The 6198-nt window shown below is 49.3% G+C and overlaps 1 pseudogene; it reads right to left on the reverse strand.

Moving 5' to 3' along the window:
• Window positions 1-5054: 5054 nt before the first annotated feature.
• LOC108801431 overlaps window positions 5055-6198 on the reverse strand; it is a 12199-nt pseudogene continuing 11055 nt past the window's right edge.

Here is a 6198-nt window from a genome sequence, read left to right on the forward strand (position 1 = left end):
GGATCCCTTGTATAACACACTGTGCATCATTCTTGAGTCATGTAGCTGGCTATGAGCTGTAATAGATGGCTGCCCCCTTTGTTGTATTGGTATTTCCTGAGTGATAAGGAAGTGTTAGGAGCTCATTCTTCTGTGCTGGGTGGTGGCAGCCATACTGCCTGTGACCTCTGACCTCCCAGTGAACATCCTGCAACCCCAGGCCTTATCCTCATCACATGCTGCACAATGATCCCCCTGAGATAAAGCATGCCTGATGATGGAGGACTTCCACCTAGTACAGTGTATTGTCCCCTGGTCACTGCTGGGTGGGTGGACGGTCCCTACACATCATAGACCTGTAGACATACAGCGCCCGGGGACCAATCAAAGAGCTTTTGCTTTATTATCCCTTGGAGCGTTGGTGACGTTATTTTCTATCTCGTCTCTTCACGGTGCCTTCCGTTGCCACTACAAGCACCCACCTGTCCATACGGGTCTTTTTTGACTCCGGTAAGGAGTGCAGCGAGATCTTTTGATTTCTCAATCATAGAGCTGACACGGCACATCCTGCGATTGGGGAGCTTCACATTTTCTGAGTGTATTTACTTCTGAAGATTCGGCAAAGATTGCCCAGTTTATAAATTGAAGATTTACATATTGTAGATTTCATATATTTACAGCTCAAAATCAAGTAGACATTTGCAGTCCTTTACAAATTCTCCACAGCGCCGTACAGAAAACCCTGAGCCAGTCACATCAGTCTCTGTAGAGGAACTTACACTCTAATGTCCCCTCCCCCAGGGTCACATCAGTCTCTGTACAGAGGAGCTTACACTCTAATGTCCCCCCACAGTCACATCAGTCTCTGTACAGAAGAACTTAAAAGGAGTCCACAAGGTTTAAGGGTGTGTCTATGGGAATGTTGGACCATTTGTGAGGTCAGGTAGTGATGTTGGGGGAGGGGCTCGCAGTCTCCGCTCTAATTCATCCCAAAGGTGTTCTATGGGGTTGAGGTCAGGACTCTGAGGCCAGTCAAGGTCCTCCCCCCCAAACTCCCCCATCCGTGTCTTTATGGACCTTGCTTTGTCCAAAATGTCTTGGTGTGCTGATGCCTTAAAAGTTCCCTTCACTGGAACTAAGGGGCGGAGCCCAACCCCCCAAAAAACAACCCCCCCCACCAAACTTTACACTTGGCACAATGCAGGTCAGGCAAGTTCCGTTCTCCTGTCTCCACTTCTCTAGAGTCCAGTGGCGGCGTGCGTTACACCACGGCATCCCACGCTTTGCATTGCACTTGGTGATGTGCGGCTTGGATGCAGCTGCTCGGCCATGGAAACCCATTCCATGAAGCTCTCTACGCGCTGTTGTTGTGCCAATCTGAAGGCCACATGAAGTTTGGGGGTCTGTAGCTATTGGCTCTGCAGACAGTTGGCGACTTCTGCGCACTGTGCGCTTCAGCATGCGCTGACCCCGCTCTGTCATTTGACGTGGCCTACCACTTCCTGGCTGAGTTGCTGTTGTTCCCAGTTGCTTCCACTTTGTTATAATCCCAGTAACAGGTGACCGCGGAATATTTAGTAGCCGGGAAATGTCAGATGGCCCTGAACCCAGTGATTTGGAGTGAGGGGCCCAATACTTTTGGTAATAGTCTATACTGAAGTGTTGTACAGAGAACACTGAGCTAGTCACATCAGTCTCTGTACAGAGGAGCTTACACTCTCATGCCCCCTCCCCCCCACAGTCACATCAGTCTCTGTACAGAGGAGCTTACACTCTCATGCCCCCTCCCCCCCACAGTCACATCAGTCTCTGTACAGAGGAGCTTACACTCTCATGCCCCCTCCCCCCCACAGTCACATCAGTCTCTGTACAGAGGAGCTTACACTCTAATGCCCCCCCCCCCCCACAGTCACCCACTATAATATCTGACATACCAGTGTTGAGAACATTGCCATCAGTGGGAGGGAATAACCCCAGGGAAATAAACACAGGAAACAAGGTTCATTTTATTGTTTATTGAAACTAAAAATCACAAAACAGACACGTCATTGTTAAGGCAAGAAAAGCGTAAGATATGGACAAGCATCACCTACATACACCATCAGATGTGGCCTTAGCAAGTCATTTTCTAGGATCACAATCACATGATCAGCCGAGTACTTAAAATAAATGGAGCCTTTCCTACATGAGGATTTTATCTAAGGGCAAACTACTCCGCAAGCTCACTTACTATAATGGTTGGAAGTCCAAAAGAGGAAAACAAGTCCAAAGCCACAAAGTACTACCAAATGGTACATGTGGTTACCTAACTCGTCCCCTACCTTCATTGGGGGGAATCATCAAAACTGGAGCGGGCAATCTGGATCAGTTGCCTATGGCAGCCAATCAGCATCTCTTCAGTTAGCCCTCGTTCACACCTGAACGTTTTGTAGCGCGTTCTACGCTCGACGAACGCTCTACAAAACGCTCAAAAATATAAATCCCATTGTATTCAATGGTCTCGTTCCCACCTTGGCGTATTTCCGCCCGTCCCTAACGCGCTACAAAACGGCCCACGCCTGAAAAAGGTACATGTACTGCTTTGGGCCGTTTTGTTGGGCGTTTCCATTGGGATACAGCCAAGTAGCCTTCGGAAACGCGCGTTTGTCGCGTGACTTTTTTACCGCGAATCGCGGTAAAAAAACGCGCGACAGACGCGCATATGCAATACGCCTAGGTGTGAACGAGACCTTAAAAGGTGACATTAAACACTCAGATTTTTTTAACATAAACCAATACTGTGCGCCTTCCTGTAATCCATGGTAGTTTCCCTTCTCTTTGCTGCTCTTCCTTTTTAAATCCTCATGTCTTCTCATGCTGGGGGAGAACTTCCCTTTGCAGCTGAAGTGCCTCTTCCTGTAGTGCTGGCTCAGGTTGTGAACCTGCACACAGACACCGTGTATCCATTCCAGAGACAAGGCAGTCAGCTGCAAAACAGAAGTTCTCCCCCAGCATGAGAAGACATGAGGATTTAAAAGGAAGATCAGCAAAGAGAAGGGAAACAACCATGGATTACAGTGAGGCACACATTACAGTATTGTTTTATGTTAAAAACGTGAGGGTTTCATGTCACCTTAAGCTGTGAAATCCATTTCCCCAGTCAGCCCTTACCATACACATTCTGATTGTCGGCTTCAGGAGCGAAGATTGAAGAGGCCATAACCTGATCACTGGCATTTCAAAGCACGGTCAGCTATAGAATCATCCACTTAAAGGAGAACTACGGGATCAGTGTTTTTCCCCATAGTTCTCCTCAGGGTAACGGGAGGACACAAACTAGCGTCCTCCCGTCACCCTAAGCTCAGTATATAGGGAGCTACAGCTCGCGGTATACTGAGACACCGGAGTGGAGCCCTGCTTAGACGACAGGATCCGCCCAGCTGCGTGAGTGACAGCTGGCTCTGCCTATCTAGAGGCAGCGCCAGCTGTACCCGCCCCCGTCCGTTCCGCCAGTCAGCGCTGGCAGATCAGAGCGGGGAGAGGGGAATCCAGCCCCTCCCCCTGTCACGGCAGAGAGCCGTGACAGGATCGAGAGGTGAGCGAACGCCGGTATGTGTTCTCTCACCTCCCGATCTACTGAGCCGACCTGTGACAGTCTCATACACCTGAACGTTTTGTAGCGCGTTCTACGCTCGACGAACGCTCTACAAAACGCTCAAAAATATAAATCCCATTGTATTCAATGGTCTCGTTCCCACCTTGGCGTATTTCCGCCCGTCCCTAACGCGCTACAAAACGGCCCACGCCTGAAAAAGGTACATGTACTGCTTTGGGCCGTTTTGTTGGGCGTTTCCATTGGGATACAGCCAAGTAGCCTTCGGAAACGCGCGTTTGTCGCGTGACTTTTTTACCGCGAATCGCGGTAAAAAAACGCGCGACAGACGCGCATATGCAATACGCCTAGGTGTGAACGAGACCTTAAAAGGTGACATTAAACACTCAGATTTTTTTAACATAAACCAATACTGTGCGCCTTCCTGTAATCCATGGTAGTTTCCCTTCTCTTTGCTGCTCTTCCTTTTTAAATCCTCATGTCTTCTCATGCTGGGGGAGAACTTCCCTTTGCAGCTGAAGTGCCTCTTCCTGTAGTGCTGGCTCAGGTTGTGAACCTGCACACAGACACCGTGTATCCATTCCAGAGACAAGGCAGTCAGCTGCAAAACAGAAGTTCTCCCCCAGCATGAGAAGACATGAGGATTTAAAAGGAAGATCAGCAAAGAGAAGGGAAACAACCATGGATTACAGTGAGGCACACATTACAGTATTGTTTTATGTTAAAAACGTGAGGGTTTCATGTCACCTTAAGCTGTGAAATCCATTTCCCCCAGCATGAGAAGACATGAGGATTTAAAAGGAAGATCAGCAAAGAGAAGGGAAACAACCATGGATTACAGTGAGGCACACATTACAGTATTGTTTTATGTTAAAAACGTGAGGGTTTCATGTCACCTTAAGCTGTGAAATCCATTTCCCCAGTCAGCCCTTACCATACACATTCTGATTGTCGGCTTCAGGAGCGAAGATTGAAGAGGCCATAACCTGATCACTGGCATTTCAAAGCACGGTCAGCTATAGAATCATCCACTTAAAGGAGAACTACGGGATCAGTGTTTTTCCCCATAGTTCTCCTCAGGGTAACGGGAGGACACAAACTAGCGTCCTCCCGTCACCCTAAGCTCAGTATATAGGGAGCTACAGCTCGCGGTATACTGAGACACCGGAGTGGAGCCCTGCTTAGACGACAGGATCCGCCCAGCTGCGTGAGTGACAGCTGGCTCTGCCTATCTAGAGGCAGCGCCAGCTGTACCCGCCCCCGTCCGTTCCGCCAGTCAGCGCTGGCAGATCAGAGCGGGGAGAGGGGAATCCAGCCCCTCCCCCTGTCACGGCAGAGAGCCGTGACAGGATCGAGAGGTGAGCGAACGCCGGTATGTGTTCTCTCACCTCCCGATCTACTGAGCCGACCTGTGACAGTCTCATTGTCACAGGTCGGCTAGAACTATGAGGTGAGTGAAAAGCACTCGCCTCATAGTTCTCCTTTAAGCAATGCCATTAACTTCCTCTGGTTGTCTAAAAACCTGGGGAAAAGAAACGGATGCACACATGCACGCAGTCGGTGGCAGCCAAATAAAAATTAAAAACCCCCGGCGGCACCGACTCCCAACACTCGCTCATAGCTGTACCACAGCAGTGCAGTCTTGTGTGTGCTGTAGGACAATGCATTGTGTTATCCCATTCAAAATGAGGTGTTCCCAGCTATCGGAAGGATTGGCCCACAGCAGAGACCGGCCTTTCTGCAAGAAGGAAGTTATTCTGGCACCGGAATAAGACCCCAGAGTCACAGGAAGACTAAGGAGACACTTGTCAGTGCGGACAGGAAACCACGACCCCCCCCAAAATCACAGACACCCCCCAACCAGAGCAGTCACTACCACAGCACTCATTGCAACATTACCCCAGAAAGATGACAAACGCAGACTGAATGTTTAAGTTTTGTTTATTAGATTCCAGGATGGGGAGAAGTTAATTTGCCCTTCAGGTAGACTAACTTTGGCTTCAAGGATATATCCATCTGCTCGGCCGCACTGACCCCGGTCTATAGGCGATGCACGCTGCAAGAAAAAAACCAACCATTAGGGACACCGTACCCATCAAACTGCCAGCAAAGAGCAATTTATAGCAACACTAAAATAAAATCAGACGCGTCACACACTTTACTGCTCCACTCCAAGGTCTACAAGCTGCTCAGGCTGAGGGAGGACATTATCTTGTAATGCATTTTATCTCAGCAGTTCAGCAAAGAGGCCGATTGCACTTCACTGCCATAGAAAGCTGCAAGAGCATGTACAAGACATTCGTGTCCCTCACCCCCCATCGTAGCAAGAAATCACAAAGATCTCACGTTTGTGGATGTGCGTCACATATTTATATGGCTGGTCAGAGTATCAGTGCCAGGACAAGATACCTTCACCCCCCCATGTGAGCTGCAAACTACTTTAGTAGCAAAGGTTGCACCCCAAACCCCCCAACAGCTGAAGCACCCTTCCCCCATACACAAGGACTCAAAGGCCTAGGGGACCATGCAAAGAGGAGTTCAGGAACAGCCCTAAAGGGCAACTACACACCCAAACGTGAAGATAATCTCCCCCCCCCCCCCCGGCCTCTTATGAGAAAGGGCGGACA

Source organism: Nanorana parkeri, unplaced genomic scaffold (genome assembly GCF_000935625.1).
Source record: "Nanorana parkeri isolate BGI_ZX_2015 unplaced genomic scaffold, ASM93562v1 scaffold2337, whole genome shotgun sequence".
NCBI lineage: Eukaryota > Metazoa > Chordata > Amphibia > Anura > Dicroglossidae > Nanorana > Nanorana parkeri.